Source organism: Carcharodon carcharias, chromosome 20, assembly GCF_017639515.1.
Source record: "Carcharodon carcharias isolate sCarCar2 chromosome 20, sCarCar2.pri, whole genome shotgun sequence".
Classification (NCBI taxonomy): Eukaryota; Metazoa; Chordata; class Chondrichthyes; order Lamniformes; family Lamnidae; genus Carcharodon; species Carcharodon carcharias.
Window position 1 is genome coordinate 85,109,597 of NC_054486.1, and position 23,731 is coordinate 85,133,327.

Here is a 23,731-nt window from a genome sequence, read left to right on the forward strand (position 1 = left end):
TTCATGGAGAAGGTCACCATCTGCTGCAGCGCCTTCTGCATCCTCCACCTCTGGCCTTATTTTTTTGTAGAACTAAGAGATTCATAACTTCCTTGCCTGCCCTGGGTCTAGTGGATGGTGCCTCTGTGAAAGAAAGGAACTTCCTGCTGAGTGTATAAATATCCTCAGCTTCTGAAGGGCAAATTTCCACTGCTTCTAAATAAAAGGTCGAAGGTGGTTGCATAAAGGAAAGTGAGTCATTAAAATGATGACCATCATCTGATTTTTTTGGGATTCCTAGAATTTTGCTAACATCACCACTCAAAAAGTATTGTGAAGAATATAGAGTCAATCAATGATCTGTAACCCTTTGTAGATAAGAGGAGCAATAATCCTGCCTTTGATTGGAAGTTCTATGCCGCCTGGACGTTGTAACTTGATGTCTGATGGATAAAGGATCATTGGCTGAAGCCACTCAATGTCATCGCTAATATGTTAACAGCTGCGCCAGTATCAACTTTAAAAGTAATGTTGAAGCCTTGAACTTGTACCAGTAGTACTGGCCAGTAGTCTGGATTAAGACTGTCAAGTTCCACCAAGAACTCTATAATTTCACTTTTTCCTTGGCTTTCCATTTCTTGGATGAAATACTTTATTGTCTTCTGCTTCGATTAAAATCGTTGAATTTGCAGAAACGCTTGAAATGTTCAGTTTGGCCGCACTGGAAGCATTCTGCACCCCCTGCTGGGCAGTCCTGGCATCTGTGCTGGGTTCTCTTTCGTGGCCTTTTGCCTGATTTGGCGGGCTTTCTTGTGGTTGGGGCCACTGCCCGTGAGCCTACCCAATCCGCAGAGTCTTGGGAAGCCTTGGAGTCACGTTGATTTATAGCTAGATTCAATGCTCGGAGCTCGGCCTTGCTCAATAACGGGGCTCTGCAGCGGGCTAAAATATGTGTCAAAAGCTTTAAGAATAGACTCAAAGCCCGCGGTGGACTCCTGCACCCACTGCCTTAGGAGAACATTGTCTGCTACTGAACCTACTGCAAAAAGAAAGGAACTAACTTGGAGCTTTGCCTCTTTATCGTGAAGATCTGATGTTGCTTGGTACTGGGGAAAATGACATTTCCATAACTACCACTGCTGGCCTCTCTGTGAGCCCATGAGGTGGTCAAATGTGTGGGGCAAGGGTGTGAATGCTCACCAGATATGGTCATCGTTACCTCTCTCCAATGTGCCTCCTTCTTCTGCCATTTTTTTACGAGCTACTTTCAAAGGTTTCTTCACCAGTACACTCGCGCTGGTTCTGATCTCTCCACCACTCTCTCGCGCTGTCTTTTGATGTCACTTTTTTTTTAATGGAATTAATTTTATTTACACAGCATTTCTATTGTAAGCTGTTTACTTCAGAGGGATGAACCTGGAGGAGTGTGTGGCACCGATGCCAGGTCTGCCATGCTTGACAAGCTTGTAGGCAATGAAGAACTCTCCAAGATAATGGCCAATCATTTCAGGTTTGATTTCAACCTGGTTAAAGGTTTTCCCATTGTACACACCAACCATGCTGCCAACCATCTCTGGGAGGATAACCGTACCCCGAAGATGAGTCTTGACAATCTCTGGTTTTTCTATTGGAAGAACTTCCTTTTTTGCCTTGCACAGCCTTTTCAGGAGGGACTGCTGTTTGCGGCGAAGGCTTCCGTTCACACACCTACGCTGACGGGCGCAGTACAACTACATTAGCTGTTCATGGGACATGTCGAGGAGCTGATCCAGGTCCACACCTCTGTAGGTAAATTTCCTGAAAAGTTCTTTTCTTCTCATGTTCCACTTAGTCAGCCATTTTTACCCGGTCTCGCTGGAACAAGAACTGACTGCAGGACACTCTTCCCAGTCTGCTTCACCGTGATGCTGACTGCAGGACACTCTTCCCAGATGGCTTCACCGTGATGCTGACTGCAGGACATTCTTCTCAGACTGCTTCACCACAATGCTGACTGCAGGACACTCTTCCCAGACTGCTTCACCACGATGCTGACTACAGGACACTCTTCCCCGTTCACCTTGTACCGGAAACGGTCCCAATGTCCCAGAAGTCTAGAGCCCTCCCAATTCAGACCTGGAGGCAGTTCAGAAAAGAACTCACGAGACTGATCCTTGGTGTCAGAGGTCTGTTTGCTCAGGCATTCTTTTAATGTGAGCCTGTGTTATTCCAATCTCAACCCAGTTGGTGAGGTATGAAACTAGACACTAATACTTTTCTTGATAATAGGTTGATTCACAAAAAGCAGCAGTACATATGCTTGCTTCCTACCTACCAACTCAGTGTCCCAACAGTCTCTCTTTTCAAGTTCCCCAGCACTTAATTAAACCATGTCTATCACCTACATATCATAACAATATAATTAACATGCCTTTAATTTTAAGGGCAGCAATTGTTGCAGGAAGGTTCTATCATGTGTACACAAGGCAGGGACAAGAAGAGATCTGGAAAGGCATTACAGCCAAGGTCTGCCCTTTTCTGACCTAGTAAACAGCAGTCAACATGGGCCCAGAAAGGGAAGATCCCACCCAACCAATTTCAGAGACTTTCTTAAAGAAATGATATCTTGAGTCTACCTTAACTTCCAAAAAGTACTTGGTAAAGTCCTGCAGGACAATCTTTTGCTTAAGCCTAAAGAGCTAAATAAGAAATTAGCTGGGGTGTATGAATCAACGAGTGCTTGTTAGAGGAATTATGCTGAGATAGAATGTGTTGGGAACCTATTTTTTCTAATTTACAGTAATTTGGATCCAGAAACTTAATGTAAACTGGTTAAATTTGCAAATGACTCAAACAAGGTGGAGTAATTGAATCACAAGAGGAACCTCTGAAACTGCCACATTAGTTAGACATAGGTGTAAGTGAGAACAGACAATGAGAAGTACTATTTATCGTTAGCAGGTGTGGTATTACACATCAAATGAAGAATGTGAAAAACAAGAACCTTGTGAATACTGTGTAAATAACTAACAGTGAAGCTGCTGGAAGTCTAGTGAACTCACATTCTATGTGGCCAATCAACAAAGCAAATAGGGTATTGAATGAAATGGTCAAAAATATTGAACAAAAATCAGAGGAGGTCGTATTCAAACCAGTGGCCTGATTAGACTACACAGCATTACCCAGTTTCAATCACTAAGATACAAGAGGACCATTCACACCTGGAGCCAGTTCAGAAAAAAACTCACGAGACTGATCCCTAGTGTCAGAGATCTGTTTGCTCAGGTGGATGCTCAAGATCCCATGGCACTATTTCAAGAAACAGAGTTTCTCATTCAACAAATAGATCATTCAATCCCCAAAGTAAATTAAGAAGCACATTTTTTGCCTAATAAAGTTATACTGCATGCAGTTTTATGAAAATATAACAAGGTGATTTTGCTTTGCTGTAAAAATAATATTCTCCAAGGAGTTAAGATCCTTTGCAAAGTATAAAGAAAAATCAGAGATTACCGGTGATCATGATGACGCTATGGACAAGGGACGTTCAAACTTTTTATCTCCAATAACTCCATAGTTTAATACCATGGAGCTTCTGGAGTCATGTGCCAATCTGAAATCCATGTTCCAATTAATCTGCATGTATCTAAAGTTACCAATACATCTTGATGTTCTGATTTATAATTTATCTGCTAATGAGGTAACAGTGACAGGGACACCCTTTTCCAAGCCTCTAAGGCCCATTAAATTCAAATAAGCCAGCAAGTAAAAAGTTACAGAAAGGCCCAAAAGCTGGGCTGCATGTGTGGCCCTCAGGTTGCAGTTTGGACAACCCTATAGTGAAGTCAGACTCTAGGGACTCAATTTTAAAACCCCTCCCTCCCCTGCCACCAAGAGAGAAAAGGAGCCAGGGGATAAAATATCGTGACTGAGCAATCTGACCCCATTTCTGGTTGCTTATATTTTCACAAACTGAAATCAGACCATCTCTGAGGCTCCCACAAAAGGCAAGCAAGGGCTCCTCTTGACCAACTTTTGGCCGGGAGCTTGCAGCAGATTATTTAAATGTGGCTGTGCCATTTAGATCAGCAGGGCCTTTATTAGCCCATTCCCCCAGACCCCCCCACCCCAACTTCCCTGTTAATATAGGGGACAAGGTCTCTCCCCATTGCAAGTTAGTAAATGATTGAAGTAAAACGTCTTCAACATCTTCAACTGTAACATTGAGTTCCATCAAGGTTGGAGATCCAAAGTCAACAGAGTTGGGAGAGAAAAAGTTTGCATTGGTGAATCGAAAGAAAAATAAAGCATTCAGTAAAAAATAATTTTGCAAGTGACAAGAATGCTCAGATGGAACCTTATGTGGTAAGAAAACTGGAGACATGGAATCAAATTTGGCTGCATTTTTAAATTTCCACTGGCTCCAAGAGCCAGTTTGCTGAACCAACCCCACATCAATCATGGTGCCAATTTCCCCTTCACTTTGTGAAATCTAAGGAGATACATCTGCCCAACTTCTTTACCCTACTCCCTAAGTTAAGTAAGCAATTGGCTGGACTGCATTGATTGAGAATACAAATAATTGTGTGTAGTGGGGAAAATGCTTTACTGTAAAAGGGCGAACATACCGTAAGAATATAATGTGCAAATTGTAACTATGATTGTCAATTTGGAAGCAGCAGTGGCACATGCTTGGCTCAAAGCATAGCTGCATTGCCCACAAAATCAGATTCTCTCATTTGTTCTGTTGTGCTCAACATGCTGTTACACTGACAGCTGGAAGATGAAGCATTTGCTCAAGGCGCTGTGTGTTCTGGGCTGCTCTGCTCCAAGCTGTTGAAACTGGACTACTTTCAGGCTACATTGGGCTGGATTTTGCCACAGGCTTCAGGACCCTGAAGCCAGGACAAAATGGGGGTGCTGAGCTCACTCTTACCAGCTGCAAGAGCGCAATTTTCCGGGAGGCAGCTTGCTTGACCACCGATGAATGCAGCGTCCAATTAAGGGATAGCAGGGGACACTGCTGAGGAGGGCTGGGGTTGGTGAAGGTGACTCAACATGGGCACCCTAACTAACCTGCACATTAGTGATCAAATAGCCAGAATGGCCAATAGGTCAGTTAGGATGGAGGGGAAATCCCTCTGTTGGATCAGTCTCAGCCATGATTGTGGCCTATCATGAACACATCCCCTCTTTGGGTCATGGATTCTCCAGCTCTGATGCCCCACCCCCAGTCTGATGCAGTGGGCAGGGGGACACCTCAAAGGAATGGTGGCATCTGCACACATTGGGGATCTGGCCCACTGGCAGCAAAATGCCAGCAATGCTGCGATGTTAAGGCCTAATTGAGGCCTTAGCTACCATTACGGGCTATGCCCCTCCATGGAGCGAACAATCAATCCTCTTCCTCAATCTAGCCTGCATGTGAAGGATCCCTGGCTCCCAACTATTTACCTGGCTCCTCACCCCCAACCCCTACTCCCAATCCTGCTACCACAGGGCTGGGAAAATCCAGCCCAGTTTTTCAAAAGTAATAGTAATGAGTAAAACCATCACTAAATCCATGGCTATACAGTGCACCCATCCTCCTAAATATATAATTGATTCATCCTGACAATTCACAGTGAACAATCATGTCTGAAGTATGTTGATCCATAAGAAACCATAAATTAGAAAATAGTGTTTTTGTTTTCAGTGGTGGGCTGTTTACAACTGAATATTTCCCGCCCTATTACTCTTGCACTCTCTATGGTATCCTTGCTGGGGTATGTCTGTACAGGTGGTGGCAGGACCAAAGCCTGTCCACCATCTACAAGGCACAAGTCAGGACTGTGATGGAATACTCCCCAATGGCCTGGATAAGTGCAGCTCCCACAACACTCAAGAAGCTTGACACCGTCCAGGACAAAGCAGCCCACTTGATTGGCACCACATCCACAAACATTCACTCCCTCCAGCACCTACGCACAGTAGCAGTGGTGTGTACCATCTACATGATGCACTGCAGGACTTCACCATAGCTCGTTATATAGCACCTTCCAAACCCACGACCACTACCATCTAGAAGGACAAGGGCAGCAGATACTTGGGAACACCACCACCAGGAAGTTCCCTGACAAGTCACTCACCATCCTGACTTGGAAATATATCACCATTCCTTCACTGTCACTGGGTCAAAATCCTGGAACTCCCTTCCTAACAGCACTGTGGGTGTACCTACACCACATGGACTGCAGCGGTTCAAGAAGGCAGCTCACCATCACATTCTCAAGGGCAACTAGGGATGAGCAATAAATGCTGGCCCAACCAGCGAAGCCCACATCCTATGAATGAATTTTTAAAAAGTGGCCGTTCTTCATGTACATGAGTGTCAGTGAACTATTCAAGAAGTCAAACCATTTCGGCCATTGGATGAAAATAAGGAGCAGGAACCTTAGCTAATGATTCTCCTCCCTTCTCCTAAGCACAGATTCACTGAAATTCAGTGTACTCCCCTGGACAAGATCAGGAACTTCTTGTCTATTTACCTTGGTGCTGTAATAAGCTGTGACATAAACCACAAGGCTTTTACAGGAACTGCCCTTCAGGCTTGATTTGATGCACAGAAAGCTCTATTGTATTGAATAGTCTTCATTTCTTTCCCAGTATTTTCGCCTCTTCTCTTAACCACCACCATGGAATAGTTCCACAGCACCACAATCCCCAGGGAGCAAGAGCAGACTGTTCAATCCTCGAGCCTGTTCCGCCAGTCAAGTAGATTATGTCTCATCTGCATCTTCACTCCATTTACCCACCTTTGCTCCATACCCTTCATACTCTTACCTATTAAAAATCTGTCAATCTCTGCCTACAAAATTTCAATTGTTCTGGCATCGACAGACCTGTGAGGAAGAGAATTTCATATTTCAACAATGCTCTGTGTGAACTTGTTGCTGAATTTGCTGACAATGTGATAACAATTTAAAAAGTAAAGAAGGTTGGGACTAACTGAGCATCTGAAAAGTCTACCTAACTGTCAAGTAATGTTTTGTTTGCTGATAGGTAGAAATTTGACTACATGGCTTGGGATATAAATAGGTGAACATAGGATATTAGAAAGGTTCTATTTGGGGTCACAAATAAACACTGTCAATAAGCATATAAAGAAGCTTATAAAATATATACAGTGCCTGTGTCAGCCTGGCTGTCATCACTGGGCATCCGTCAGTGAATAGCCAGAAATCTCATTTCATCCCAAATGGGTGTGTATGGAGGGAAGAGGCAGAACACAGTTCAAAGGCAAGAACTTGGAACGCTGCAGTTGGAGATGATTGGGAGCTTGGCCTTAAGTGGTTATACCTAACATCCTGGACTGTGAGTTTCACTGACGCCAGCGACAAGGCAACAATATTCGGAACAAGTTAAACTGTCTTTTCTAATAAACGGCCTTTTCCTGGTTGTATTACAGCATGTAGAATTGCCTAATTTCCCCTGAATACTCAATTATTGGAGGAACAGTTCCATTTGCCTTTAAGTAAGAGGAAATTGAGTCAGTGATTGGCTGTCTGGTCGGGGCCATAGCCAATCAAGTGCGCTGTTTATTTGAATGGGTGACTATATTGTAGCTCCCTAAATGGATACTTAACATTGTGACTGATGAAAATCAGGATAGATATATTTATAGCTACAGGTGCCAAAATAATATAACATTGGACTGAAGGAGCTATAAGCAGTTATTATCTGTGGACATTCTAAAAACTTGAAGCAAGCCATATAGCTGAGGAAAATGACAGGTTTAATCTGTGGTTGCGAAAGTGAGTCAGCAACAGAGTTGCAACAGACAGGAAGAGAGAGAAAAAAAATTCAGCCAGGGCCCCCAACACTGACTCTAATTCAGCTGGTGGAAAGTGTGTATATATGGGCATTGAATGAGGATGGAGACATGATGCCGCCATTGCCTGCCAGCATTGCCTGATTTCACATTTGAAGAATAACCAATTGAGTGGGTCACTGGCAGGCTGCCAATGACCAGTATAAATCGTCACCTTCAGGAAGGGATGATAAAGCCACAGGAAATTGCAGCACAAAAAGAAACCTGTGAAGATCAGGCCATTCAGCCCATTGTGTCAATGCTGACACTTTGCTGGAGCAATCCAATCCAAACTAATTGAACTTCCCTGCTCTCTCCCTCCCCCTTTATCAGCTTCAAATTCGACCTGCTTTTCTTTCAAATTATGCAATGATTCCTGCCTCAACCCCTCTTAATGGGATAGGATTCCTTGCTTCAACTTAAGCCCATAAAATAGGCATCATGCCATCAGCGATGTGCCCACTCTTGGCCTGCCCACCCCACCGCGATCTTACAAACAGTGGGGGTGGCATCTGGTGGGCCTCTCTCCGATAGCCCAATTGAGGTCCTTAAATTGGCAATTAATCCTGCCACTGCTCAGATTTGATGGGCGGCGGGGGAAGCCTAGGCCTGTGTAGCCTGACAGATTTAGCCCTGCCTGCTGCTGGTCAGTGAAAAGTTGGGGGTGGGGGGGTGGGTGGGGGTTGCCTCCTTACCGGGTCCCCGGTGCCAATCGGAGCAACACACCCCCTCCCTCTCAACAACTTACCCTCCCTGCATCCACACTACCCCCTACCCCTGTCCAAACTACTCATCCAACTCCCCCCCCACCCCCCACCCCCCAAACGCCCCTCACCAGGGCTGCTGGCCTGGCCCCAGCAATATCCCAGGTTCCAGGGTATCTGTGGTTGCTCTTCCTCCCTGGCCTTGTCCAGAGTTGGCCTCCTATTGGACAGCAGCTTTATGAGGTGGAACCTCCCCCTGAAGAGGGGCAGAAAAGTCCTGCCTCATAATAATAATTAAAGGCCTACCAGCTGAAAAATTAAAGTGGGGGGAGCCTGCTGAGTAGAGCCGGGATCACCCCCAACATTTACATAGGGGGTGCAGGGAGCCCACTGTCTGAGTATAATCCAGTCCTTAAAGTCCAACATCAAATGCATTTAAGTACACATGTCTCTTTACTTTGCACAAAGCCACAGTTATGTAGGCCACAATGAATAATTAACAAAGAAGATGACACAGCAGGCAATCAGTTCAATAGGCTATTAGGTAGCATTGTTTCAGCAGTTTGTTACAGAAGCATAAACTTAGTCTGGATTTCAAAGTTATACTTATGGTGTCATAACCTCAGGGGAGAAACGAATGGATGGGAATTCACAAGCTAGGGAGTGCAGGAGGGGAAAACACTCTCTGTGATATCTGCCACTTTTCTGAGTGCACAGAAACACATGACAATGAGCCACCTGTAGCCACTGACCTTCCAATGTAGTCCAGCTTCATCCCTCTGTTCAACATGAGCCTTCAGGGGGCTGCCACCTCCCTCACTAACCCCCTCCCTTGGTCAGCCATGCCCCATTCCCCTTTCACAGCCACCATCCGATCTCAATGTATCAATGCCTCCTCTCCTCATTGAAAGAAAAGCAGCTCTTACTCAGTCCAAATCCGCCAAGGAGACTACCTCGCCTGCTGCACACCATCTTTAACTAGTCGTGAACCCGAAGCTTGCTGCCTACTTAATTCCAAAGGTACAATTTGATCTGGCAGAAGTTGTGTTTTGGTGAGCATACATGGCATGCTAACGTATTAAAAATAAGTTCCCACCATTTGCCATTGGGGAGCACGACCCACTCTCAATCCATCGCCAATTTTAAAACCAACTTTCACTCTGTCATGGGGAAGCTGACATTTTGCCTTCTGCTGAATTAAGTGCCCGCCTCATTTCCCATTCCTGGCAGTTTCACAAGATTCTGTCTTAAGTCTTGTTGTCTCGGACGTGAAAACGAGCCATTTTTTTTGTAGACTAGGGCAAACATCCAAGAAGCCTCTGACTTTACAGGAACCCACCCAAGCACTGTGCTGTTTTATTCGAACATTCACAGCATTGCCTCAAAAAGCCATCCACAGCATCTTAATTGTTTACTGGACTGGACTTGGCATTTTTACATAGGATGCCTGTAAGTCATGTGTTCTTTCCAAACCATGAAAGGAAATGAGAGTGGTTAGGGAAATACTGAAAGTTGCCAAACACCATTTTAACTCATTCCCTTCAAACAAATATCAAACAAAATTTCTGGCAGTTGGTGTAATTTGTTGGTAGAACAATTATTCTTAACAGGAATCCACAATTAATAGTGAAAAACGTACAGAGAAGTCAATACAAAGGGCATTTTCTTCAATTAACTGTTACCTTAGGCGACCTATTTTGTATTTATGAAAGCAACGGACATTTGAGATTTCTTACATCGATTTGAATGCAACAGATCTGGCATTTAATAACGTGGGATATGAAATTCTTCTTTGCATATTGCTGCCAATTCTTATATCCTTATTACTCTTATATCCAGTCACATATCCTTCTTCATGCACTTGGCAGGCATGGAGTGGAGCTTTTTGTGCCCGTTGGCGTCGGGCGTCATGGCGGGTGTGAGCGGACAATATGGCGGGAAGGCCAAGAATCGGTTTCACACCGTCGTGCAACCAGTTTGCGATTGTCCGCTCAGACCTTCAATGGCGGGTCACCTTTCCCACCGCCGCTTGTCAGAAACTTTATTTGAATACATCTGCATATCATTATAACCCTGCTCGCTGGAATCATCCCCCCACGTCAAATTTACTGCATATGTCGGCAGGAAAACACATCGGTGCACAACACGTCTTGACAACCGTGACGTGCAGAAGTCAGGCATTACCGTTAAGGCCCTGCTCACATCGTGGACATCTGTGGAGCAGAAGATGTTGGACCCCTTCAGCTACCAAACCCTGGAGGAACACATGCATCGCATACTGGGTGGATTCTCATGGACATGGCTCCGCCACGAAGCAGCTCACGGAAGGTTCACCGTTGAGAGAGTGCAGGAGGGTCATCAGTGTCTTGGCCATGGTCTGCTATGGATGATTGTCATGGGGGTAGAGAGGTAGATGTCGGTTTGACTGGGAGAGGAAGGTATACCAGAGTGGGTGAGGTTAGGAGGTGGGAGAAATCGTGTCGGGGGGGGAATGAGGTTGGGAGGGGAAAATTATGGTGTTAGGGGGTTAGTTTGGGTCAGGGGAGGGATTACGGGGGGAGCAAAGTTTAACAGTGGAGAATACGGCAACTGAGGAGGCAGGTGTAAGGAGGGAAGAAGGAGTAAGGGAAGGGGTCTGGGGCTGGGGCGGGGAAGGAGTTTGGAGAGGGGGAAGGGCTTCAGTTGGAGGAAGGAGCCCAGAGAGGTGAAGGAGTCCAGGGGGAGGAAGGAATCTGGGTGGAGAAAGGAGTTCACGGGGATCCAGGAGGTGGAAGGAGTTCGCAGGAGGGACGGAGTCCAGGGGAGGAAGGAGTCGGGGGGGGGAAGGGGTAAGGGGAGCAGAATGTCCAGGTGAATGTGCAAGGGAGGGGTCTGTGGAGTCGATGACTGCCTCCTAGGGAGCGAAATGAAGGTGGTAGAGGGAATAGTGAGTACAAGAGGAGGCAGAGGGAGCGAGCAGGGTGGGAGGATGAGAGGGTGCGATGGTATTGGTAGAAGGGACAACAAGGATAGTTAGTAGGGACTCGGAGGCAGACAGGGACCCAAGGAGGAAGGGGGTCAGGGAGGTCAATGTGGATGCGGGTGGGACTCTCAGGAAGATAGGGAACTAGGGAACATACACATTCACCTAGACAATCCCTGAAAGAAAAGGACTCTGGTTGGTAGGTGACTGTGGGGTGGGGGGTTGGTGATGGAAGCTGATGCCAGGGGGGTCAACAGTGATGGGGGAAAGGACATGGGTGACTGGGGGAGGGGAAAGGACGGAGGAGCTGAAGACAAACTTTACCGGTACCACGAGAAAGTGAAAGTGAAAGTGAGAGGAGCCTCGTGTTGGACGGGCACAGGTGCTGTATGGGAGGGGGATCAGTGGGTGGGCGGAGATGCAGGTCAGCTCAGACGGACAACGGAAAGAGAACCCCAGCAGGCAGCATTGAAAATGCTCAAATGCTCAGGACATTGAGATGAGTGTGATGGAGGAAGAATCAGCGTGTGTGGGAGAGAGCTTGCACGAGGCTCCGAAAGGCCCTGCCACACACACACTTCTCCCTCCAGAATCACTCATGGGGTTGAACTTTGCCCTTGATGGGTGGGCGGGCCTGACCGACTTGGCAGCGGGCGGGCAGCCGATCGCCACCTCCGAAACAGGCCCCGCCACCATTTTATGTGGGCGGGCCAATTAAGGCCCGCCCAGCGTGATGCCCGACGGAAAGCGTTATGTGCTTCCTGTGCGGGTGGTGGGGGGGATTCCCCAACTCCTAGAGTGCGCTCTTTCATGCATGGATGCAAAAGAGCACACGTCTCCCTGAGGCTAAATGCTGCCTCAGGGAGATCGCTGAAAGGTGGTGAAAGTTGAAAAGTAGAAAAATAAAAAAAATCATTAACATGTCCCCCTCATATGAAAATATCACACGAGATGGGACATGTTAATAAAATGCACAAAAACTTTATTAAACTTTTTAAAATCCGGAATCAAACCTCATCCCGCCATTTGTTAAAAAAATCACACACCCGCCTGCCCGTTGGGCCTATGCGCCAAGCCAAAGTTCGCACGGGCTCCTCAAAATCGTGGACAGTTGCTGACTTAGCGGCCTTAACAAGGCCTTTAATTAAAGGCAGGAGTGCGTCACGCTGCATAGCACGTCCACCGACATAAAAATAGCGATGCCGTGCACTGATGTCGGGGCGTTTGCGCGATGTCGGAGCGTGACATTTTAAGCGCTGGCGTGTGGACTCTGCCTTCCGCACGTCAGCCAGAAAATTCTGCCCGTGGTCTGGCTGCTCTCCTCCAACTCACGTGCCACCCTGCTGAGGGCTTCCAACAGCTCTGCCTGATGCTCCTCCGCCTTCTGCTGACACTCCGGAAGGCCGAAACCAGAGGCTCATCATCCAACTCAGGACTCACAGTTGCCTCTCCCCCAGCAGTCCTCCGAAGCACCAGGGAGCTCGGCTGAACCTGCCTCCTCCTGCTATGGACACGTGGCCTTGCGGTGACCACCAGATTATGAACCCAAGCCTGCTCTAGATCTAGGTCCCACCGAGGTGTGTGTCTCTGCGCTGGTGCAGGGTGCGGGTAAGCGCTGTGCTGGGTCTTCCAGGCTGCTTATTTCCTGCTCTTCAATGGAAGAGGTGTCTTCTTGGCTGGAGGTGAGGTCCTGGATAGAGTTGAGGGACTGACTGGCTGAGTCTGTTGGTCGCTTGACAGCGCTCTCTGTGAACCAAAGTAGAGGTAATTATTGCAAGGCAGCACAGTGAAAAGCAGGAGAGAGAGCACTCACAGTTGCATTGAGAGAGGGATGATGTGGTGCAGGATACTCACGTGGATGTTCGCTGCTGACCTCACCGTCATCACAGGCACGGTCCATGTCTTCACCGGTCAGTACGATTACACACTCCTCAAAGTGCGTGAGGGGCCTAATGTGGGCCACTCTACCCCCAGCCTGGGACCTCTCCCTGCTGTTGTAAGCCAGCTTCTGCATGAAAATAGATGGAGAGAGTGTGAGCAAGACAAATTAGTGGTGTTGTCCCTTGAGGTGTGAGATCCCTGTGGATGTGTGATGGGTTTGTGAGTGTGTGAGTTTGGAGTGATGAGGAGTTTGACTTTTCCTGGTGGAACGAAGGTCATCATTCATCCTCTCTCAGCACTGGGCAGCTGTCCTCTTTCGCAGGGTGTTGCGCTAACCACTGCTGCCACCACCTCCCATGCTGGATTGGTGACATTGCTTGCTGGCCTTCGCCCAGAGCTGGGGTAGAGGATTTCGCGGTGGGCCTCCACTACATCCAGTAGGCGCTCGGGGGAGGCGTTACTAAATTTGGGGTCAGCATGTTTTCCCCCTATGGCAGCCATCAGTTCCCAGCAGCTTCCTATCCTTTAGAGAGTGCTAGTTCTTTGTAGGAGCGCCCTTTAAATATGGCACCCGGTTTACTGAAGGCCTGAGGTGATGGCAGGGCGGGCAAATGAGAGTACGCCCCGCCAGAGACCAGGTGTTTTCTGGGAAGGCACGATTAATGAGGCGGGATTGAGACGACACGGTACGAAAAGCCATCATTGTGGCCAACAGGTAAAACATCCTTTTCTCCGACCACTACCACAATTAGTGCAAATCGGGACTATTCAGGCCATGGTGCCGATTGTCACGGGTTGTTGGTTGTTGCTCCCCATGCCATGTCCTTTGCTCCGCAAGTGCGGAAGGCAAAATATCAGTTTCCCCAGGACAGGATGAAAGTTGGTTATTAAATTGGCGGTGGATTGAGGATGTGTCGTGTTCCACGACAACAAGCAGTAGGGACTTATTTTTAATATATAGCATGTCCTTTGCTGCACAAATTTTGCACCATCCCCTACTCACAAAAATATCAAGCAGTTTTCTTTCAAGCCCTTAACAATGACTGGCTTCAGGAGAGAAATGCATAAATATCTTTTCAGTCTTGATTCCTATGAGTAAATGATTGGCTTCACTTCACTATGCAGCTGTGTGATATTACAGAAGCTACATAGTATGGGACATGACTTATCTTGATGGCACACTCATCGTTATTAACAATCAATACAGGAAAATATAGTAATGAGTCAAAAGGCAGAATTTTCCATTCGTCGGGCCAGCGGGCAATTGCCGCTGGCGAAATGGGCCGTGCCGCCATTTTCCGCGGGCGGGCCAATTAAGGCCCACCCAGCGGGTAAGCGACTCCCGTGGAGAGCGGGAAAATAGTCATGGAGGCGGGCATGCTCAGACCGCCTGTTCCAATGGGGAACCCGCAGTCTGTATAAAGAGTGGCCAGGCAGCCTGCTTGAGGCAGTGCACCATGACCGCTCGGGGAGAGCGGGAGGGAGGACCAATTGGACAGCAGCATGAGCAGGAGGAGGGGGGCAGGCTGCAGAAGATGCCAGTGGGGGGGGCCACTGTGCCTCCCGATTTACAGATGCATGCCTTGCTGTCCTCCTCCAAGGGGTGTCTATCCATCGGCATGTGCTGTATCCGGAGGATGGGAGGAGGAGGGCCCCCCATGTCACCAGCCAGGCGTGGGAGGGGGTGGATGTCGCTGTAAGCACCCATGATGATGTGCGGCGCACTGGCACCCAATGCAGAAAAAGATTCAATGATTTGTTGCGCTCTGGAAGGGTGAGTACCATGTCGGTCTTGGCCATTTGACCCAGAAGGCAGCCTTAGCCTTTGAGCCCCCCCCACCATGTCTTACTGTTGTTACTGCATAGAGCATCTGGTGCACAAATGGGTACTGACCATGCTTACATCAGTCTTGGTGGTTAAGGTGAAGAAGTGTTCTCCCCGCAGCATATGTTGGTGTTTGTGGCGTTTGAGTAGTCTGGGGGCAACCTGCAGGGGAGGTCGCTAGACACATACTCAGAACTGCAACATATGTCATATTGATGGTAATGAGATGGTGGAAGTGGAGCCTCAAGGTGTTTTGGCCAAGTGGCATCTGCTAGCATCATTGCCGCACCTAGTTGCGCCTCCTTGCCATGGGTGCTAAGACCAGTGTGGGAGGGAGTTGGGACCAACTGTACTACCTTCTGGGAACTGATCACCAGTAGTGTGGACAGGAGCCACTGGAGGCCTCAGATGGGCCACTGTGGTTGGGGTGTGGTGTGCGCATGAAGAGTACATGAGTGAACAGCCCCAACAAATCCTCTTCTCTGTTTTGCAGGCAAAAAGTCACCACAATGCCCGGGAGCTCCAGAGGACTGGAGGTGGGAACGCCGTCCTCCAGGGCCTCACAACATTTGAAGAGCAGGCCACGGAGCTGGTCAGGAGGCCAGGGTGGCCGGGGTTGGCGAGGCTGGGGTCCAGCGGCCAGGTATTTGAGGTCCACAGTCCCATCCACTCTGTCTGCCCACCATCCAAACCACTGATGGTTGCTGCAATCGTTAATGCTGAAACACTGCTCATTCACAGACTGAGACCCTCTGACGTGTGGGTCATACAGAAGGGACCTGCGTCTCCACCACCTTCCAAAGTCACCTTATCCCATTTGTGACCACTATCCCCATGGCCTAAGATGGCATCGCTGCTGCACTGCCAAAGACTTATTGCATCTGAGGGGGTTTGGGACCTCCACCACCCTTTCAGCCAGTGCGCCCCTCATTACTCTGTCCAAAAGGTCCTTAACACCTCAGCTGTGAACCTCATGGCACTCAACTTAGATAAATGCCACCACGTTACTCATCCCTGCGCCAAGGGGAAATGTTGCCTTCTCCCCACCCAGTCTATGCCCCTTCTAATGGAATGAAGGCCAATAATGTGACCTGTCAATTTCCTGTGATCGACGGCAAATGTCGCAACTGTTTGTGAAGTTTCCTCAGCACCGCAACTATGCATCCAGCATGCATCCAGGTCAGGTACCTCTGCACTTTCCCCACTCCTGTGGTACATCACATGCCATGTGGCATTCCTGAGGCCATCTGACCAGCCTGTCTGCATGTGCGTTTAATGGTTGGGGCTCCTCTTGACTCTTTCCCACCTCACCAATGTTCGTCTCCTTAAGGTCTTGAAGGGTGAGCAACTTATGAGGCTGGGGGGGAAAAGGATGAAAGGTTGAACTGAATGTACGCTAACTGATGCACTGTCCTTGTTAATTTCAGCATCACCACCAGAGTGACCTGCACCTTGACACCGCAGCGCCCCCTCCACACCTGAGGGCCAACAAGTGCAACTTGCGGCACATCATTTCAGCCAGCCAGGCACCAGCGCAGACACAAACACTTCAGTAGGGACTTTACCATCGACTAGTGTCCCGGGTCACAGTGAAGAGGGCACATCACAATCGTTGGAGGAGATGGTAGGGGCAGAGAGTGCCAATGGCACCAGCAGCTGGAAGGCTGCAGGGGACGAGGCACATGCTGAGTCCAGCACTGATGACATGCCTCTGGAGTTGTCACCAATGCAGCAGCAGCAGGACAGGCGGCAGGAAGTGCGTTTGCATCTGGCAGGGTAAGCCTGGGACAAGGAGGCAATAGATCAGGGTAGAAAGGAATGGACAAGTCCCTTGGTCCGTTTGAACTGCCTGGCTGCCTGGTATTTGCCAGCAGGGTAGTTAAAATCAGGGCTTTTAAATTAACAGTAGGTCATGAATTTAGAGTTTTTCCATTGATTTAAAGGGCAGAGTTTTATACTGAATGAATATTTTCAGGAGTTGAGACCATACCTAGATCACCAAACTGCGCAAGTCTGGCCTGCGTACCCTGGCATGATCTTCCTGAGGCTGGATGCCCAATTGGAGGGCACGCATCGGTGTCCTGCTGGCAGCCCTACAGGGTGAGGTGGGCACTGCTCGGGCAGGCAGACCACTGAAAAACAACAGTACTGCAGTGAAAACCCACAAAATGAATGAAATAAATACATCCAGGCCTTCACTGAGTGAACGACAACTCAAACAAGTCGAGTGCTTTTTCTGCCACCACTGTGACCACATAAGGCAGCATTGCAGAGAAAGATTAAAACAATACCATAAAAGCAGAAGGAAAAATCACGAAATATACCTCATGGGAGAGCCAGAAGAAATATAATCAGACGTCCATGTGTTATATAACCTCAAAGCGGGTAGAATCGAATCAATCCAAGTAGTCATTTGAGTTAACAGACAACCCATTAAGATGGAAGTTGATACAGGAACATTGATCTTCTTCACTGGAGAGCATACATTTAGATACCTGAGTAATGGAACCCATCCTTTGAAGTTAGAAGTTTTGGACACAAAGCTGAAGACATACATGGGCGAAGAAATAAGACTGAAAGGGTTATGTCAGGTCTCAGTGAAGTATGGAGGTCAATCTGAAAGGTTGCCCGTACTAGTAGTAGCGGGAGAGGGTCCCAGATTAATAGGTCACAACTGGCTCGAAAAGATTAAATTGAAATGGGCTGAAATTTTTCAAATTGCTATGAGAGGCAAGCAAGACTTATTGCAAAAATACTCTTCCATTTTTAACGAAAAATTAGGAAGGATTCGAGGGCTACACTCCCGAATCCATGTAGACCCAAATGCAACCTCCAGGTTTATAAGAGCCAGACCAGTCCCTTATGCTTTGCGGGACAAGGTAGAAGCCGAGTTGGGTGGGCGGACCCATTGTACCTGTGCTAAAGCCAGACCAAAGCGTACGTTTGTGCGGTGACTACAAACTAACTGTAAATAATGTGGCCAGACCGGATAGACACCCAGTACCCAAGATTGAGGAATTATATTCAAGGTTGGCAGGGGCACCACATATTCACATTTAGATAGGAGCTATGCCTACCAGCAAGTAGAGTTGGAAAAGGACTCTAGTGAATTGTCACCATTAATACTCATCGTGGCTTGTATACAAGATTACCCCTTGGGGTCTCCTCTGCATGTGCTACTTTTCAGAGGGCTATTGAAAACCTGCTTCAAGGCTTACCCCATGTTGACGTTTACTTGGACAATGTTTTGGTCACTGGACTAACCGACAAAGACCACTTAGCAAATCTGGATGAGGTGCTCAAACGATTTGCCCAAGCTGGGGTACGCTTAAAGAAGGAAAAATGCCTGTTTCAAGCTAGAGAGCTAATTTTCTTGAGCCACAAGGTGGATGTGCAGGGCCTGCATTCTGTGGAAGAGAAAGTCCAGGCCATTCGTGAAGCGTCTGCCCCGAGAAATACCTCTGGGCTCAAGACCTTCTTAGGCATGTTAACCTAAAATGGTCGATTCCTCCTGAATCTTTAGACTGAGCTGGCCCCATTGTATGGCCTAATTAAGAAGAACCAAAAATGGGGGTGGCAAGCCCCGCACCAGGATGCCTTCCTGAAAGCTAAGTGACTATTGAGGTCACCAGCCCTGTTGGTCCACTTTGAGCCCAAAAAGGAAATAATTATGGCACAGGGGCTGTTCTTTCACATAAGCAGCAGAACATTACATTTGAAGGCAGATGGAAAAGAAGAGACCCATCGGTTATACAACTCGCACATTCAGTGTTGCAGAACGGTGGTATTCCCAAATTGAAAAAGACGGGTTATCTATTGTGTTTGACATCCGTAAATTTGACCAATATCTCCACAGTCGCCATTTCCATATCTTCTCTGATCATAAGCCCCTGCTGAGATTATTTTGGGAAGACAAGTCAATACCCCCATCACATCGGCTCGCACAGGAATGGGTGCTCATACTAGCTGCCTATCAATACACTTGTTCATCGATCAGGTACTCAAATCGCACATGCCTTTGCACTAAGTTTCCTTCCCCTGCCAGCCAACAATGGGGAACCCCCAATTCCCTAGGAATTTGTCTTAGCGATAAATTTTCTGGACCCCTCCCCCATTCAAATGAGACTAATTCGGGAGTGGACAAGCCAGGACCCACTACTGTCAAACGTCCGTGAGAAGGTCTTGTATAGTTGGTCAGGTGGATCTGACTCTGAGGAGGTGAAACCCTATTATGATTGCAAGTATGAGCTATCCTGTCAGAACGGCAAATTGCTATGGGGAGCAAGGGTTATCATGCCCCCAAGAGGCGAAGGGCATTATTAGCCGAGCTACATAGTGCCCACCCGGGCATTAACAGAATGAAGATGATCACTCGCAGCTATGAGTGGTGGCCTGGCATGGGCGCAGACATTGAAATTCTGGTCAAGAGCTATCCTCAATGCCAGCAAGTGCAAAAGCATCCTCCCCTCAGCTCCACTGCACCCATGGAAATGGCCAGAGCGGCCATGGGTGCACCTCTATATCGATTACGTGGGACCCTTCTTGGGTACAATGTTCCTTTTGCTGATTGACTCCCACTCCAGATGGATGGGCATTTATGAAGTCCGGTCAACCACGTTGGCTGTTACTGGCATTGCCCCAGCAGAACTCCTCAAGAAGAGATGTTTCCGCACCTGCCTGACTCTGATCCAGCAGAACTTAGAGGAGAGGGTGGAGAAAAGCTAAGAGGCGCAGAAGACCAGGCACGATGAATATGGGCACGAAAGAACTTTCGCAATAGGAGATGCTGTCCTCATGAAGAACTTTGGCGATGGGCCAAATTGGTTGATAGGCGAGCTCAGCACTGTAACTGGATCCCTCTCCTATAGTATATTGATAAATAGACGAGTAATTCGACAACATGTGGATCATCTCTGCCAAAGAACACCAAACCCACAAGGCTAAAGGCATTCGCCAACTATCTGTGAGTCAGCTCCACAGGTAGAGGGAAGGTCACACGACTCGGAAGTATCGATAGGGCCTGGGGTGCCCAGGGAGTCAGAGAGTCCAACCTGGCAGTGCCCACTGAGGGACTTAGTGGGCAGCTGGCTCCAGAAAAGGAGGTCTTAGAGACACCAGCTGAGATTGTTGGGCTACGACGTTCAGCCCGTCAAAGGAGGCTTCCTGAGAGACTTGACCTTCAAATAATTATTGTGTAAATAATTAATGTGTGTTTAAGTTTGTTAGTTGTACTTTTAAGTAAAGGGGAAGGGATGTGGTAAAGTGAGATGCCCTGTACCTTCAAGAGCATGCAAGTGTACTGATCATATGACAGCACTGACAAATCACTGCACAGCGCAGGCAACTGGGAACTGTAAATCTAGCTCTGGAGGTTTCTGAGTGAGCATGTGTGATCTGGTTCTCTGCCCTATGCCTCAATAAACCATCACTATTTATTCTTACATCAGCCTCTCCCCGTTATTGATTGCGAGCAGCAATTGGTGAGAACATAGGAAGGCGTGCAGTTAGAGTTCAGTTGGCCAACAGACTCATTTACCCAAGACATAAACCATCCGATACAGTCTGATAGAACTGTAGCAAAAAGCAAAAAGGCTAGAAGAGGGGAGACCAGTGGCAGGTTTGGAGAGAAGCAATCCCAGCATAAATGTGTCACTAAACTACTTTCAATAAGTGGTTGATTGTATTCCTGAAGTGTGTTTTTTTTGGATTGTGTTTGTCACAACTACTTAAGATTTGAATATGTAAAAAGAAAAAAATCCTTGAAATCTGAAATGGAAAAACATGTTGGAAATATAGCTCTAATGAAGGATCCTCAGCTGGGCCATCAATCTGTCTTTTCTGTTTTCAGATGCAGCATTTTGCAACTTACCTAACATGGGAAAATAAAGTCTGTTTATGCCAAAAGTGTTTTATTTTTGCTATATGATTCTTCTCTCATCTCCTGAAGACACTAACTCTTGTTGAGGTACAGCCTCACTCATTCTGGCAGCCCAATGCTATCTCACCTGCTGGGCCTTACGTTGAGGTAAAAATTCTGTTACGCTATTCCTAGGTGGTTATTGCAGAATTACATTATCGTGGACAGAAATTTTTTTATCCATTTGGACTCCAATGCATTAGGATAAACAGTGTGAGCAGGCTATTCAACTGGTAGGGCATTGCAATTATTGCCCCTCAAGAACTGCCTTGATTGAAATCACATAAAACACCAATCAAACATGGATCTCTTGATCTCAATAGTGCTACAGTCGTCAGGGTGTTTACCCATTAAGTGGTGGCTACTGCCAGAATATCAGTGAACGAAGGTAAACTGTCGGGTTCCATGAGCTCACCAGGACTGCTTATCAGAGAACTGAGGGCCAAGGTCAGAAAGTCTGATTCATGCTGCCTTCACTGATTAATATTAATGTTCAGAAAATCATAACTTGATGAATCGACCTTGCAGCTGTTCATGCCCCATTCTCCAATCTGTGCTGCAGTGGAATAAAATTAACTTTTACATTTAAAGCTTCTGCCGCTATGCAATTTATTTTTAGGTTCTCAAACTTTGGACGCTTGGGTACACCTGATATAAATGGAATAAAGTTCTCTTGTTTTTTTTTATTAAATTGGAGTGATTTTTAAAAAAATAAGCACTGTTTTATTTTGATCTCCAATCATTTCAGCCAGCGGCACACAGCGGGATGCCATGTCTTACCTATTGTACACTAATGAATGGAGAATGCCAACTTTGCCCCTGGATTTCACGGGGAGATAAAATAGCAAAAACAACCTTTCAAAATAAAGTTTTGTGGATTTTTCTATTTATTAAATACAAATTGCTGCCTGTCTAGAGTATTCTCTGATGTGAACATTACTCCTGGCAATAGTAACCTTCCATCCTAGGGTTTGGCTATGTAACTCAAAAATAATAAAACCAACTGTGTTTCTAAAAGTTCATCTGTTGATTTCTCAATTGCTATGAATTTGCTGGATTTTCCCATTTAAATACTGAAATATTAACATCATAAAATTCTTAAGGGAAGATAACAAAAATGTGTTAACTGTTATCAAAGATTATCAACAAAGATCTTGCTCTATATTTGAAGCTTGCAAACTGTGTTAAGCGCATGCTTTCAGTCTTTAACCAATTCAGAATATTCAATAGGATACATATCAATAAATCACCAGGGCCAAGAACTAGAACAAATGAGAGCCTATGAGGAGCAGGTATGGCTTCACTCATTAGCTCAACATTAGCAACTGGATAGCTCGCAACTTGCCATTCCTTATAAACCATTTTGTTAATTTTCCTGATATTGCAAATATTCAGGAGGCGAGAACGCTTCTGGGTTCCAACCCCATTCACTGCTGCAGGGCGCCAGCCAGCTTAGCTTTACAGGAGACATCCAATTAGGGATGGCAGGTGGATTTTGGAGGCAGGAGGTGAACACAGTGAAGCCCACTGGAAGGGAAGCCATTAGTTCTCACTGCGTCACCAGTGAGAGCACTGCTGAGGGCTAAACAGCAGGAAAGTCATTGAGATGCCAACACGATCAGGGCAGTGGCTGCCACTGCATTAGCGCTCATGGCAATGGGAGAAATGCATCTCCAGGAATTCCTCACTCAATGGCAAGGCTGGGACATGGGGGGGTAGCAGCCTTGTCATTTTCTGCCAGTAACATTTAAAACTTATTCCTCAAGCAGCTCTGACCTCCCACAGTGAAGTTGACTGTGCTTAGCTGTTGGGGGACGCTGGCACAGCTGCAAACCCTCACAACTTGGCAAAATTGCTGAGTAGGGTGAAAGTTGCCAATCACTGAACAACCTTAATTGGCATCCCACTGCAGACGAGCAGGTTGCTGGCACTGGACCCAACCTGCCTGTAGGAAAAGCAGGAACTCATTAGCAAAGCAGCCTTTTATTCAGAAGGTGCTTGCACCCGCACCCACACCCACACCCACTCCCCAACCCTCCCAACCCATCTCCAAGGGCCTGGGAAATTTCAACCCATTATGTTGCATATATAAAATTTCTGTCTAAAATATTCTATTTGTTCACCAAAGCATTAAGAACTCAAAGAATTGTCACATCAAGGATGTGGAACAGCACTTGTCTTGCTGCTCCCACACTCATAGTGTTGCTCACTTCCTCTGATAGTTATTCTCTTTGCCTCCTTCTGAAGAAGTCCTTTGATATCACTTGTGGGCATCATGATTTCAGTTTCTGTCCAACTACCAGCTAACTAATGTTCTTTCTGAAGCATATCAACACACTCAGTTTTTTAAATCCATTTACAGGATGTGGGCTCACTGGCTGGGCATTTAAGAGTCAACACATTGCTGTGGCTTTGGATTCACATGTGGGCCAGACCAGCAGACTTTGTTCCCTAAAGGACATTAGTGAACTAGATGGGTTTCATAGTCATAACTAGACTTTAACATTTAATTCAAATTTCACCATCTGCTGCAGCAGGATTTGAACCCAGGTCCCCAGAGGATTACCCTAGGTTACTAGTCTAGCAATAATACCATAACACCATCACCTCCCCTGAGCACATAGCTCATCTCTTT

The 23,731-nt window shown here is 46.9% G+C and overlaps 1 pseudogene; it reads right to left on the reverse strand.

Annotated features, from left to right (window-relative positions):
• Positions 1 to 1,376: 1,376 nt before the first annotated feature.
• Positions 1,377 to 1,817, reverse strand: LOC121292354 (annotated as a pseudogene).
• Positions 1,818 to 23,731: the final 21,914 nt, after the last annotated feature.